This window comes from Zingiber officinale, chromosome 8A, assembly GCF_018446385.1.
Source record: "Zingiber officinale cultivar Zhangliang chromosome 8A, Zo_v1.1, whole genome shotgun sequence".
NCBI classification, from domain to species: domain Eukaryota; kingdom Viridiplantae; phylum Streptophyta; class Magnoliopsida; order Zingiberales; family Zingiberaceae; genus Zingiber; species Zingiber officinale.
This window is the reverse complement of record NC_056000.1, coordinates 54318283-54334019: the sequence shown is the minus strand read 5'-3', so window position 1 is coordinate 54334019 and position 15737 is coordinate 54318283. Positions and strand designations below refer to the sequence as shown.

Genomic DNA, 15737 nt, shown 5'->3' with positions numbered 1-15737 from the left:
TATTATATGTATTTAAAGTTTAAAATATTAATGGGAATTTATATGTTTGTTTGACACTCTGACTAACTCCGCCCATGATGACCGGTCATGGTCGGTCCCAAGCCCGGATAAAGGAGGAGAGTTGCGTTAGGTTGCCAGCCAGTGTCAAACTATGGCAAATATTCAATGAATGAATCCATTAAACTATTGTGCTAATGCTAGGTTGTTCCCCGGAAGGAACGCGTTGCAGTGTCCGATTGTAACGTCTCGGCAAGGACCGCTACATCTCCAGAACTCGGGTGTAGTGATAAATATGCAAGAGTTCGCGTTACAGGGTCCGACTGTAATGTCTCAGCAAGGACTGCTATATCTCCATGAGAACTTGGGTGTAGTGTTAAATAGGCAAGAGTTCTCACACCATAGGTTAGATAAGAACAAATATGATAGGAAAACTAATAATCTAAGATTTGGAACATGGAATATATGAACTCTCACTGGTAAATCAATGGAGGTAGTAAATATGATGATTAAGAGAAAAATTAGTATTTTATGTGTACAAGAGACAAAATAGACAGGTGAGAAGGCAAAGATGATAGAGAACTCGAGTTTTAAGTTATGGTATACTGGAAAGAGTAAAGCAAGAAATGGAGTGGGTATCATTGTAGATAGTTTGTTAAAGGATGAAGTTGTAGGAGTAGTTAGAAAAAGGGATAGAATTATAGCCCTTAAGATAATAGTGGCGAAAGAAACTATGAATATAATTAGCGTATATGCACCACAAGTAGGATTAGATGAAGCTACCAAATCAAGGTTTTGGAAGGACTTAGATGAAATATTATAAAATATTCCACCAAATGAAATGATTTTAATAGGAGGTGATCTAAATGGGCATGTCAAAGTGAAAAATGAGGAATATAAGAGAGTACATGGGAGTTATGGGTTTGGAATGAGGAATGAGGAAGGGAAAACTATATTAGATTTTGTGATAGCATATGACCTTATATTAGCTAATACGTTTTTTAAGAAAAGAGAAGAATACTTAGTCACATTCAAAAGTGGAAATAATAAATCGCAAATTGACTTTTTTATGGTTAGGAAGAAGGATAGAAAGATTTGTAAAGATTGCAAAGTCATCCCTGGAGAAAGCTTAACTACCCAACGTAGGGTAGTAGTGTTGGATATACGCCTCAAACATAGTATCAATAGAAAGAAAATATATGCAATTCCTATAATTAAGTGGTGGAAGTTAAAGGATGGGAAACAAACTATATTTAAGGAAAAGGTAGAAATACAAGCATTAGGTGAAATATACGATGACTCTAATACAACATAGGATAAGATGGTATCAAAATTGAAAATAGTAGCTAAGAGTGTACTCGGTGAGTCAAAGGGACATACACTACTAAGTAAAGAATCTTGGTGGTGGAATGAGAAAGTACAAGAGAAAGTGAAGGAAAAACGAATAGCTTATAAGGAATTATATATTTGTAAGAACAAGGAAAACTTAAAAAAAAATACAATAGCCAAGAAAGAAGCTAAGAAAGTAATGAGTGAAATAAAAAATGAAACTTTTGAACGGTTATAACAAAAATTGGATACAAAAGAAGGGGAAAGAGATATGTATAGAATAGCTAAAGTGAGAGAAAGGAAAACAAGATATCTTAGCCAAATAAAATGTATTAAAGATGAATGTAATAGGGTATTAGTAAATGATGGGGAAATAAAAGAGCAGTGGAAAAGGTATTTTCATCAACTTTTTAATGAAGGTTTAGGTGACCAACTTAACTTAGGAAATTTAATTAGGTCAAATGAGCATAGGAATTTTAATTTTTATCGTAGAATTCAAACTTCAGAAGTAAAACAAACTTTAAATGAGATGCACAATGGAAAAGCCGTTGGACCAGATGATATTCCGATAGAGGTATGGAAGTGCTTAGGGAAACAAGGTATTGAATGGCTTACAAAATTATTTAACATGATATTGAAAATGAAAATAATGCATGATCAATGGAGGATAAGTACTCTAATTCCCTTATATAAGAACAATGGAAACATACAAAATTGTACAAACTATAGGGGTATTAAACTAATGAGTCATACTATAAAACTTTGAAAAAAAAGTAATAGAAAAAAGATTAAGGAAGGAGACCACAGTGACAGAAAATTAATTTGGGTTCATGCCTAAAAGGTCGACAATAGAAGCTATACATCTCCTTAGACAATTAATTGAAAAATATCGGGAGCAAAAACAAGATCTACACATGGTATTCATTGACTTAGAAAAAGCTTATGATAGAGTCCCAAGAGAACTTATATGGAGAATTTTAGAAAAGAGAGGTGTTAGCGTAACATATATTGAACTAATTAAGGATATGTATGAGGATGTAACGACCAGAGTAAAGACTTCAGGCGGAGTAACTGATGCATTTCTAATAAAGATAGGGTTACATCAAGGATCAGCACTAAGTCCCTATCTTTTTACACTAATTATGGGCGAACTCACTGCGCACATTCAAGACACAGTACCGTGGTGCATGTTGTTTGCAGATGATATTATTTTGGTAGATGAGACACGTGAAGGAGTAAATGCTAAGCTAGAATTTTGGAGGGAAACATTAGAAGGGAAAGGTTTTAAGCTTAGTAGATTAAAGACAGAATATATGGAATTTAAGTTTAGCAATATTAGAAGTAATGAAATAATTGTTAAAATAGGAGAGGACGAGTTGCCCGGAACTGATGGAGGGATTGAGAGAGATGTCTTACATAGAATACAAGCAGGATTGGTGAAATGGAGGGGAGCGTCGGGTGTTTATTTAAGGGGGGAGGATTGTAAGGACCCACGAGCAAAATTAACAAATTTATTTATGAAAACTGTTTAAGGTCAAACAAGCGTTAATTAAAGAATTAATCTAGGAAATATTCTATGAATTTTAGGAATTTGTCCAAATTTTAATTGAATTTATACGATATATTTTAAAGGGATATAATTATTAAATTTGAGAGAAACATATAGTCCTCAATTAGGATGGGAGTTGATTAGCTTAATTAACTTAAGGTTAGGTTTAATAAATCTAACCTCTCGCCGGATTCCTCCTGGTTTTCTCGAAGTCACCGACATCTCCTCGCTATTCACCTCCACACGATGCTTCCCACCGTGCCCTAAGCGTCGGTTAGGCGCCACTACACGCGGACGAGCTTCTGGAAACGGTGCGACCGGACGCGGAGCTTGCAACGGTCTCTCCGACGGCGCGAAAGCCTCGCCGAGGGCTTCAAGCGGTGATACGAGGAAGAGAAAGGCAAGTACATTCTCATATGTTCGTAGGAGATCTGCGAGGTAAGGGATTGTTAGCTAAGGTAGTCAAATGGCTAGTCTGCGATGCCAATAGATTTAACAGGCTGTGATTCGATGCTTTGGCGTTATTCTTGGTTTATTTCGTAAGGTTTTTCCTGGGATTTTTGTTGTCAATTTGGTATTTGTGATCGAATTTGATGCCATGTTTCTTTTGGTTGTTCGAGTTCTTAGACAGACGATTTCTAATGATTGATGTTTTGAGTGTTCTATGCAATGCTTGTTTGTTTAAAAGTTTGATTGAGATGCCGATTGGTGGAACGGGTCGTGATTTGAGGTTTCCATGAAGTTCTAGATTCAGTTTGAGGTTCTTGTGGTGTTCTCGACTTGGATTTGAGATTTTTGGGATGATCTTGCTCGGCTTGTGCCTTCCATGTTGTTCCTATTTTGGGTGGTGATTCTATCTGGTTTTCTGCAGGGATTTGGGGTTCCATGAATGAGTTTAGATTTGTTAAGTTTGTCTAGATGGATTGTGTTTCTGGAACCAAGATTTTGGTGGAATCGGTTAGGTGATGATGTTTTGCTTCTGTATGGGCAGTTTAGAGTTTCGATCGATGATGTTTTCATTTTCTTCCTGCTTCTGAATTCGTGGGCAGTGTATTGTTGGAGTTTTAATTCTTGATCGATGATGTTCTCGCTGTTCTGTTGCTTCAGAAATATTGAAAAGATTTAGTAGGTGGAGGTTCAATTTGATGACGTTCAGTTTCTCCGAAAAACTTTGGGACAGGTTGTAGGTGTTTTTGCGCTTTGATTGATACTGCCCTTGCTGTTCTCTATTGTTTCTAACATGCTGGACGAATTCAGAGGTGTGGATTTCAACTCAAGTTTGTGCTGTATCATGTCTTGCATCACTGTATTTTTGGTGGATTTGTGAATTCGATGTTGCTTTGTGTTATGTCCTGCTTTACCGAATTGTTGAGGGATTTGTGTGGATTCAACTCGATGTGTCTCACTTCTTTGTGTAGCTGTGGATTTAGTGTAGGGTGATTGGAGGTTGGTTTATTGGTAACCTTGTTTTCCCATGAGCTAATTGCTGATAGATCTAGTAGATGGGAACATGAGTTCAATGTGGTTTCTTTTCCTTGTGAGGGCTTCAAATTTCCTTTCTTCTGGACAGGTTTGGTGATGATTTTGGGATCTGACACAGTTGTAGAATTTCTGCTTGTGCCTTTGATGTAGATGTTGGTGTTGGTTCTACATTTTGGGGTGGGTCTCGATGACTCCTAGTACTTCGAATTCGATGTGTGATTCGATGATGTTTTCAAGTTTTGTACAGTGGTTGGTTTTATTGTTTTTTTCTTCTTGGCGAGCATTTGGATTATGGGTTGAATTCAATTGTAATGGTGATTTTTCCTTGGAGCATATTTCTACTGGTGAAGTTTGGAATTTAGGGTCTTTGTGTTCACGTCACGTGATGATTTTTGTTTTGATTTTTCCCTTAGAACGGATTTTTGATGTGGCGAATGATTCTTTTGGATGATCGTAAATGTTGACGCATATTTGTTTCAATAGATACTCAGTCTTCTAAATAAGGTAATGTCCAATAGAAATGTTTCTCCTTTAACTCCCTAAGATATGTATAATTATGGAGTGAATGGGATTGAAAAGAGCTAAGATCCTTGAGTAAAGATTTCTGTGCATGTATTGTCCATCTATGGTTGCAAAATATGGTATGTGTGAATTATATTTATTGAATACAGATATAGAATGGATATGGAAAGATTTTTAAGAATGGGTATGTTTACTGAATGAAAGGAAATGTGCTATTAATATAAGTATAGTATGAATAGGTTATGAATCTTATGTGGCTAATTGGATGAGTATGAGCATATGTGGTGACAGTACGGGTTGGGTGACCCGGGATGAGCTCCGAAGAGGGCCCTTCCAAACTTGACTGATACTGTTATTTATTGTTAACTTCTGTTATATGACTGCATGTTCTCTAGGAGGTACCTCTAGGATCATGGGACTGTTGACTGGCTCTTTTAGTTTTTACCGGATATGTGACATATTTTCCTTATTAGCTATGTAGGAACTATTACATATCGTATGCTTCTTCGGTTTACTGTATTTGAGATAAGTTATATGCCTTCTAGTTACTATTCTTGTTACCTTATGGATGTCATACTTCTCATATTAGATTGTATTTGCTGGGTTCGTAGACTCATGATGCCTACGTTACAGGTGAGGGCATCACCCAGGATATGACGAAAAGCATGCGGACGGAGTAGGCGAGGAGGCGAGATGGAGGCATGGCACTGTCCGAACATTTAGGAGTGTAGAGTTTACTTGTTCCTTTGTGGGAGGTTCTTTATTTGTATAGGGAGATATTCTTTGTTCTTATTTGTTGAACTCTTGTTGGGATGTTGTTATTTACATTGGATAGGATAGGATAGATCCTTTGGTAAAAGGGCATTATAGTTATATACATAGCAGATGTCGAGAGGGTTGTCCAAAAAAAAAAAAAAAACTTGAGTGATAATCTAGGGATGTTTCAGTAAAGACTTCAGGTGGAGTAACTGAAGTATTTCCAATAAAGATAGAGTTACATCAAGGATTAACCCTAAGTCTCTATCTTTTTATATTAATTATGGGCGAACTGTACCGTGGTGCATGTTGTTTGCAGATGATATTATTTTGGTAGATGAGACACGTAAAGGAGTAAATGCTAAGCTAGAATTTTGGAGGGAAACACTAGAAGGGAAAGATTTTAAACTTAGTAGATTAAAGACATAATATATGGAATTTAAGTTTAGCAATATTAGAAGTAATGAAACAATTGTTAGGATAGGAGAGGACGAGTTGTCCGGAACCGAGAGATTTAAATATTTAGGATCATTTTTACAAAATGATGGAGGGATTGAGAGAGATGTCTTACATAGAATACAAGCGGGATGGGTGAAATGGAAGGGAGTGTCGGGTGTTTTATGTGACAGTAAAGTACCTCTTAAACTTAAATGTAAGTTCTATAAAACCGCAGTTAGACCTGCTATGTTATATGGAGCTGAATGTTGGGCTATGACTCGAGCACATGAGCAGAAGATGAGAGTTGCAGAGATGAGGATGTTAAGGTAGATGTGTGGACATACGAAGATGGACAAAATAAGAAATGAGAGCATTAAAGAAAAATTCGGAGTTGTATCTATTGAGGACAAACTCCGAGAGACACGTTTAAGATGGTACAGACATGTACTTAGACGACCAATAAATGCTCCAATTAGGCTATGTGAAACTATGATAAACATGCATATCAAACGAGGAAGAGGAAGACCAAAAAAGACTTGGTTAACAACAATAAAACACGATAAAATTTATTTAAATATAGATGATGATATAATAGGAGATAGAGCTCAATGGCGTAAAAGGATTCATACAGCTGACCCCACCTAGTAGGAAAAGGCTTGGTTATTGTTGTTGTTGTTGTTGTTGTTTGACACTCTGACTATGATATCATCATTTACTACTGATATTTAGCATTTGGTGTTTGTAAATATGATACAGATTTTTTTTGAAATCATAAAGTTAATTATGATTTACTATTACAGTTTAGCATAAAATATTTTACAAATATGATTTGACCTCTTTGAGGTCATCTTTAGACCAGTTAAAAATTGACATGTATTGATCATATTTCATGTAATTTTCACTCTATACATCTACATCTTAATCTATGTCATTAAAGACATTGGTATTGTGATTACTGTTGAGGCTTATTACGATCATATATAGGGGTGTCAAAAATGAACCCGACCCGACGACCCAACCCAAGTCGACTCGAAAAAAATCAGGTTCGGGTTGGGCATTTTCGGGTTCGGGTCGGGTTCGGGTTGGAGGGTTGGAGAGCAAAAAAATTTCGGGTCGGGTCGGGTTCGGGTTGACCCGAGTTGGCTTAAATATAGGGTTTTGTGAGTTTTTTTGGGGTTAAATTAAATTTTATTTTAAAATTTTAGATGTTTTTATGTATATTAATATCATGTTTGTATGATAATGATGGAATATTGAGATAAAAGTGAAGAATTATAGGAAAAATAGGCCAAAAAAGTCGTTTTGAATCGGATTTTCGGGTTATATGGGTTGGTCGGGTTCGGGTTAATCGGGTTGGTCGGGTTCTGGTTCGGGTTCGGGTTGAGGTGTTTTGGGTTCAGGTCGGGTTGGGTTAAAAAAAAAACTCAACCCGGCCCAACCCGACCCGACCCACCCGAATTGACACCCCTAATCATATATAGTATCTATGACCTCTTTAGTCATATACCAATGAAGATCAGATTGTTTATAGTGGTATTTTGTATCCATAAAGTTTAATATCAACTAAAATTTTACTTGTATTTTATATACAACTCATAAGTAGCCCAAGTGGGAGATTATTGGTTTTTATCTCTAATTGGTGAACTTAATTATAAGTTATGCATATGAGTACAAATCGGACCCATTAATGTGATCTAACTTAGGTTTTTAGGGTTTCAGTTGTTGGATGTAGACCTTATATATGTAGAACTAATAGTCCCGCATATATTATCATCTATGAGTTGATAATAGATATCCACTATATATAGGGTTGGTCCCTAAGGATTTAGGGCATTATCTAGACATAACTCATGGTTCCCCCTTAGACCTAGAGTTTTTCGACGTCGTCAACCCTAAACCCCTTGGAAGACCTTCCTTTTACTTCCGCTCCACTTCTTTTTCTTCCTCAGGGTTTATTTTTAGATGACATAAAAGATAGATATCTTTTCAATCAGATTCCTTTATCTTTGATTGTTCTTTATATTATTGTACTATGATTAATTGTTTAAACTAAGTTCATACTCATATGTTCTTTATTTTCTATATGCCAATTCTTAGAATTTATACCACTTAGGTTTTATAAGTTCTGTCGAGGAGGGCAATCCTCCTTGTTATTACAGAATAATAGCCTAAGGAATTATAATTTACAACAATTAAATATCGCAGTATAGTAGGTCAAATAATTGTTAATTATAACGAGACTTTCTCAATTATAAATGCTATCTAAAATATCTCACATTTCTAATATTTTTAATTTCCTTTAACTTTTTTGTCAAGAAATTAATTAACTAATCTAATTATTTCTTTATGAGTGTAACCCATCCGTATCAAATTTAAGACTTAATTTAGTAATGCCTCCGTGGGTAGGTAAACTCTAAAATACATCTTAAAATCCTATCTTATGAGAAAAACAACCTTGTTATTGTAATTAGTAGACATAATTAGTAGACATCCTCTGTAGGGAAGACATAATTAATTAGTAGACATCCTCTGTAGGGAAGACATAATCAAAGCGTACAAGGCACTACTAAAAACTCACGATGTTGTTTTAATGGTGGAGACCAAAGGTTAATATTGTCATATTACCCACTCCCACTCATTATTTTATAAATATATATTAAATTTATAAATAACTTTTATTTTGTAATTCTTAGTGAATTCAAACATATGAACCACAAGGTCTTTATAATTTTAAACAATTTAAAATTATAATGAAATCAATTTAAAGATTAAATTTATAATATTCAGATTTGACCCATTATTTTGCAAAATCCAATTGCAAACACTCATTAAATTTTACAATAAGACTCTCTTTAACTGACATGCAAAAAGTGCATATAATTGCATGTTGTAAAATTAAACAATTATTCTATCTTCAACATATTGCGTGACAACTTAATTATTATCAACATGATAAAACATGCAATAAGAAAATGGGAAAACTTGGTCGGACATTATGGATTAAAATATGATAAAGAAATTTATCAAAAAAACTTCCTTCTCACGGTGCATAAAAAATTTATTATTATGAATAACTATTATTCAATAATAATCGTATTAATTTTCTAGGCCTAACCAATTGAAAAGAGATATAATGTATCTTATTTAGAAGCCGATATGATCTAATCTATCTTCATTCTCCATTTTATCATCAACACCGTGAATCAGAGTTGACACAATCCTGAAACAATATCTTTCTAGTAAAAAATATAAATTATGATACGACTTAAGATTTTAAATTAATTAGGACCAAATAATATCGAGTTTTAATGATTTATCGAAATGATACGTTTCAACTATTTCACCCGATACATTACAATATTTCAAACTATGATTGGACCTACACCTTTATTCCACTAAGCTTTTCTTCCTTAATAGAATCATGTATTATGTGTTGGCGAACACAATCTGTTGTCGAAGATTTATGGATATTAGTTTAATTTAAATTTACCAAATTAAATTCACTTATCTGTTGAAATGACCTAAGTTGATAATCTCGGACTGCCAGCAGAGGTTGGTTTTTGCCAAGTGTTGTCCGCGGAGTGGCTGAGCGAGCAGAGCATCCACGTGGCAAAGTCCGAGTGACCGAGTCCGAGAGTCCCAAACCGAGCATCCAAGTCTCAACCGGATAGTGCGATCGGGCGGGCAGAGCAACCAAACAAGCTGAGTGGCTGGGTAGTTAGGCCGACCGGGCAGAGTAGCCGAGTGAGTGACGAGAAAGGCCGAGCGAGCAGAGAGACCGAGCGACCGAGTGAACAGCCGAGTGAGTGACGCAAGCGACCAGACGAGCAGAGAGACCGAGTAGTCGAGGGAACAACAAAGCGAGTGACGCAAGCAGCCAGACGAGCAGAGAGACTAAATGACCTAGCGAGTGGTCAGTCGAGCGAGCAGAAAGGCCGAGCGACCAAGCGAATGGCCGATCGGGCGAGCAAAAAAGCCGAGCGTCTGAGCGGGCCGAGAAACTGAGCCGGCGAATGGACCGAGGCATGTGAGAGTCGTAATTTCCTTGAAACAGATTCACCCACCTCCGGTTGTGCTTCGAGGCTTCCATCGGTCATCTGTTTCCCAAGATACAACAGTTAACCGTGATTCTCACCAAGCACTGGTGGTTACGACGAATTGAGTAGTACCCAAACTATCACGAGCACTCTGCCGAGCAAAAGTTGCACGACGGGAGGAGGGAAAGTAGGTGGAGAGTTTTTGCTGCTTTTCTGTGTGTGTCCCTTTACCTATGATCACAGCCTCCTCATATAGGAGCTCAAATCAACGACAACGTTAATGATCGATTAATGATCATTACTCGTCGAACCGTGAACTATTTTGATTCTGCATTAATCTTACTTTAATGCATCCATTACACAAGCAGTAAAAAAGTTTACGTGGCAAAATATTGGTTGTTCCACTTAAATAAATTTTGCCACAGCCGGTCCGCCATTTTATGCACGCAGGTCATGCCCACACACGAGTCAACATGGTTCAGTGCAATCCGGGCCCTAGATTTGCACCCCCCCCCTGTGCACCCACGCGTGAGAGAAAGTCTCTCCCCATGCATTTGTTCACATCATCAATGCATGTGAATCAATATAAATCAACTGACGTGTCAAGAAACTCCCAATATGAGACTAAAGTCTCATTCATAATATACCTTCTTTCATCTTCCACCTCTTCTCTATTCACATCACTTATATCCAACATTATGTTTTTACCCCTTATTTCGCCAAAAATGATTTGTGATGACAAATGAATCAAGGCAAAGAGATTGAACCAAAATTAACATAAAAAATTGTCGTCTATACTTTTACATGATTTGTCTAGTCCTAACTTTACCAAAATGCAACCACAATATACCATAGATAGATAGATAGATATGGATACTCTAAAATGGTAGGTGATTCCTTAAAATGCAACCCCCAAGGTGCTAGCCTCCCAATCAGCATTGTACTTTTGCCTTCAATGTAGACCCGACCCCGGGTCGAGTCTGGCTCGAACCAGGCCCGGGCCCGTAACCGGGTCAACGGGATGGTTGCCCGTTGACCGGTTTGCCAGGTCAAACTGGAACCGACCCGGTAAGTTGTCGGGCCGGTTCCGGTTCCGTTGGTGCAAAACCGGCGGACCGTCGGTTCGGCCCGCCAGTTCAACATTTGGTTTTTTTTACCGTCTTGAACCGCTGGTTAACCGATGGTTCATAGTCGTTGGGAGAGGGTGGGGGGGGTTTTTTTGAGTATTTTTTTTAACGGTTAAGATCATTTGACCGTTTTTTTATCAATAGCTATGATTTAATGTTCGTTACTATCAAAACTCTATAAATAGAGAGCTTATTTCATCATTTTCACACACATCTTCGCTACTCTTAATCTCAATTTCGTATTCTCTATACGCTTTCGTTTCCAATTTTCAATTACAATGGAAGGAGGTTGTGGAGGTGCGTCATCTCAAGCTCGGAAGGGAAAGAAAATAATGAATATGCCGGAGGAGGACCCCAACATTCAATCCACCGATGATGAGATCGAGCATCTTCCGAATCCGACACCCGAAATACAAGGAAGTACCGATGCAATTACTTCTAAGGTTCGAGAACTTCCTCCTCTAAAGTCTTCTATTTTCACTAAATATTTTGAAAATGTCACTCTTTCATCGGGAGAAATGCGTATAAAATGTAAGCACTGCAATGTTTCCTACAAACTCAAAGCCGGCGGCGGCTAGGGGTCGTTGAAACGACATGTAGAAACGAAACACCCGATGGAATTTGGACTCGGTCATTCTCAAACACAATTATCAAGATTTTCTTCAACTAGCAGTAGTATCGATTCTGGTTTATTTTTATATTCGGATAATAAATTAAAAGAATCATTAGCTAAATTTATTTCCGTAGAACATCTTTCTTTTAGTTTTGGATCTAAATGTACATTTGAAGATTTTTATAAAGAATCTCTTAATTCATATGCTAAACGTGTTCCTAGAATTACACTTACTCGTATAATTAAAAAATTAATAAAATAAGGAAAAAAAATCTAATTGATGAATTTAGTAAATTAGATAATAAAGTTTCTTTATGTTCCGATATTTGAGTGATTATTGATAACACATTCGTATATGGTGTGACTTACCATTGGATTGATAACTCTTAGAACCTCCAAAAAAGATTGTTAGTTTATAGAGTTTTTGATGAATCACATAATGCTCATAACATCGCATAATTATTATGTTTAATTTTAGAAAAATATGGCTTAACTCATAAAATAATTTCAATATCATTAAATAATGCTAGTTCCAATACCGCTTGTATAGATGATCTAAAATTTGTTTGTCAACCTATTATTGGTGGTTTATTTTTTCATATTCGTTGTGTATGCCATGTTTTAAATTTATGTGTTCAAGATGGTTTAAAAATTTTAGAAAGTTATATTAAACCAATTAGAATTGTAATTTCTTATTTATGGTCTCATCCATCTATAATGAAACAATGGGGTAGGTTTGTAAAACTAATGGAATGAAACCTAAAAAATTTCCACATGATGTACCAACACGTTGGAATTCAACATACCAATTATTACAATATTCATTTGAATATAAAGAATTATTATATTCATTTTTTTGCACAAAATACTAATACTAATATATATTTATTTTCACAACAATGGAATATTTGTAGTAGTATTTAATGATGTAACCAAACAACTTTTCGGTGATTATTACCCCACTGCTCAATTAGTTTTAGAAATTTTTTCTAATATAGTATTATATTTTTTGATATATGGCAAAGGGGGAGAGAAAAGTGAAAGTTAAGTAATTAAAAAGTTAATAAGTGATTAAGGGGGAGCTACAATAAGTTGTTCTAAATATTGCATCAAGTTGTTCTAAATATTGCATCTTTTTAATTACACTTGATATTGAATCTTGATATTGCATATTTTTAACTTGTACGCATTTATATTCTTATAATCACGTTATGTTTTACTTAATTTTGAATTTTGTTGCTATAATAAAAAATGGGGAGATTGTTGGTGCGGGAAGCATCCGACGATCAAACTTGAGTTTTGATAGTGGTAAAGGGTTCAAAGTTAAGATTATTTGTGGTCTAATAAGTTTGAATGAGATTGCAGGAAAGTCCCAAGGGTTCTTAGGAAAAAGCCCTAATTGCGGTTAGGCAGGTGGAAAACTTTAGGGGATGGTAACCCTAGGTCCTAGGGGGTGGTAACCCTAGGCGGAAAGTCTTGGCGGGTCGAAGGTTTTGGGCAAAAATCCTAGAGTCAGAGATTCTAGGTTGAAATCATGGTGTCGCGAACCGGGTCGAAGACTGGATGGGTCGTGGAGCGAACATCCAGCATGAAGACTGGAAGCTTCAGACGCTGAGCAAAAGTCCAGTTGGTCTGGAGGATCAATCTGGCAACAAGTAAACTCTCCTGAGATGAGTAGGTGAGGGCGTGTTCCCCGGTGAGGGAACAGTAGGTGTCAGTTCGACCTAGAGTTTTTAAGAAATCCAAACTCAGAACCGGACAGTCCGATGACTGTCAAATACTTGTATTTATTTTATTTTATTATGCTAACTTTGTTTTGCAGGATATACTTTGTTTGTGGACTAATATGCCTTACAGAAAGGAAGTTACATAAAAGAAGCCTCAGATGAACAGTACTCAAGGCGCCCTCCATGGAGCTTGGAGGCGCCTCGGGTGCCTTGGATGAAAGCCTCGCAACAACGAGTGAAGGCACCTTCCAAGGAGATGGAAGGCGCCTTGAACGCTAGATGGAGGGCGCCCTCCATGGGGCTTGAAAGCGCCTTCGGGTGGATAAGCAGCAAACTCCGTGGAGCTTATCAACGCGGTTGACTCGAGGCTGGAGGCACACTCGACAACTTATATAAGTCTAGTCTGAGTAGATGCCAAAGAACAACTCATACTAATAATACTTTTTCCGTGTGTTGCTAACCAAATGATCCGAAGAAGCCATAGCACTGCTCTGACAACCTGAAGTCCAGATTTTCTCATTCTTAGTTGTTGGTATATTTTTCTACACTTAAATTATATACTTGTAATTAATCTTGTAAAGAATCTCGAGCTTATAGTGATTGCCCACCGAAAGCGATCAACGATCGCGGACCTTGGAGTAGGAGTCGACACAGGCTTCGAACCAAGTAACCAAAAGTATTAGCATTGCTTCCGTGTCTTTACTTTTCCGCTGCGTATTTACTTAAAGTTTTCCTAAACGAACGAAATAGCCAAGAGCGCTATTCACCCCCCCCCCCCTCTAGTGCTTTTTCGATCCTATAAAAATTTATATAGGGTCATAACAATCTCCTCCACCAGAATTAATCAATTGAAAGAGTTGGATATCTAGATTTCTAAAAAAAATACATTTATCAAAATAAGTTTGAGGATCTACACATGTATTATGATCTCAAATTGGACTCTAATGAAACTCTCATCTGATTCATTAATGAACTTAAGTAGTCATGGGGTAATGGTGTAATAGTTAGATCTTTCAATAGATAATCAAGGAATCTAAGGTTCGAATCTCATCTATGGCATATTGTAGGGAATTTTTTTTTTCTCCAGCAAGAGATGTGTCTAAGAATATTGGTCGTTTGGTTTTCTATTAGTGCTTCATGATTTATCTTAGTGATCGATAGATAACTTTCATAGGATCACACCAATCATCATGTTCAAGTTTAATCGATTTGAAAAACTATATACTCAATACAAACTACATAAATTAATGAACTTAAGTAAAACACCATAGACAAGGTATATGGTTTCAACCTAAGTTGATAGAAGAAGTTTGCCATAAGGCTAGAAATCAAATAATTCTTAAAGTCTTCCCTATTTAAACAATCAAGCCCCTTAGGGTACCACCCTAGCATCACCGCCATTATGTAAATTAACTAATTAACCTCATCCTAAAAGTATTATCCAATGGGTAGAAACCAATCCTCAAACCCAAAGAAAGCTGTGAAGGGTTATCTCTGGGCCTAGCCCTAACCATAATGTAAATGTTATAACTATCATGGTAGATGTTACATGACATCAAAATTCTCAAATAGAGCTCTATCACCCCGAGACTATGGTATAGTAGAAGAGTGTCAAGTTATTATTCAGGCACTATGACTTGATCACTGGCTACAATGTATTTGTAAAAAAATTTCTTCAAATGAGGCACCCAACTATGGGACACTAGGCTTCTGAGTCGCCCGCCATCAACACTTCCCAATTTACCTTAGCGACCGGTAGAACTTTTGTAGGATTAGACCGGTCGTCCTAGGTTCAGTATTATATGATTCATTATTTTTCAAATAAAGTCATATCCATATAACTCAATCATAATTTTTTTTAGTTCGTACCAGATATCTAACTTACGCAGACTAATTTTAAAGGTGTCTGGCCTTACAAAAGTGTTTCATCATCCACCAAAATAAATCAGAAAGTATTTGACATTCTTAGGTCAACCGTCTATTATAAAAAATTTATTCGTTAATTCATCAAGATTCGATCCTTATATATTTAAAAAATTGAGAAGATCACAATCTTGAACTATAAGTAACATACTTTCCAAGTCTAAGAAGTGATGAAGAGTTCCTAGAAACTAGAGGTAGATAAGAAATTCTAAAACTTCACATGTGCATCTCATTTTG

General features: G+C 36.4%; 1 long non-coding RNA gene across 1 annotated transcript; it reads left to right on the top strand.

The window, feature by feature from the left end:
• The first annotated feature begins 3281 nt into the window (after positions 1 to 3281).
• LOC122009102 lies at positions 3282 to 5752 on the top strand. Its single transcript, XR_006119464.1, has 2 exons — positions 3282 to 4534; positions 5513 to 5752. It is a non-coding gene; the product is annotated as an uncharacterized LOC122009102 (long non-coding RNA).
• The last annotated feature ends 9985 nt before the right edge of the window (positions 5753 to 15737 follow it).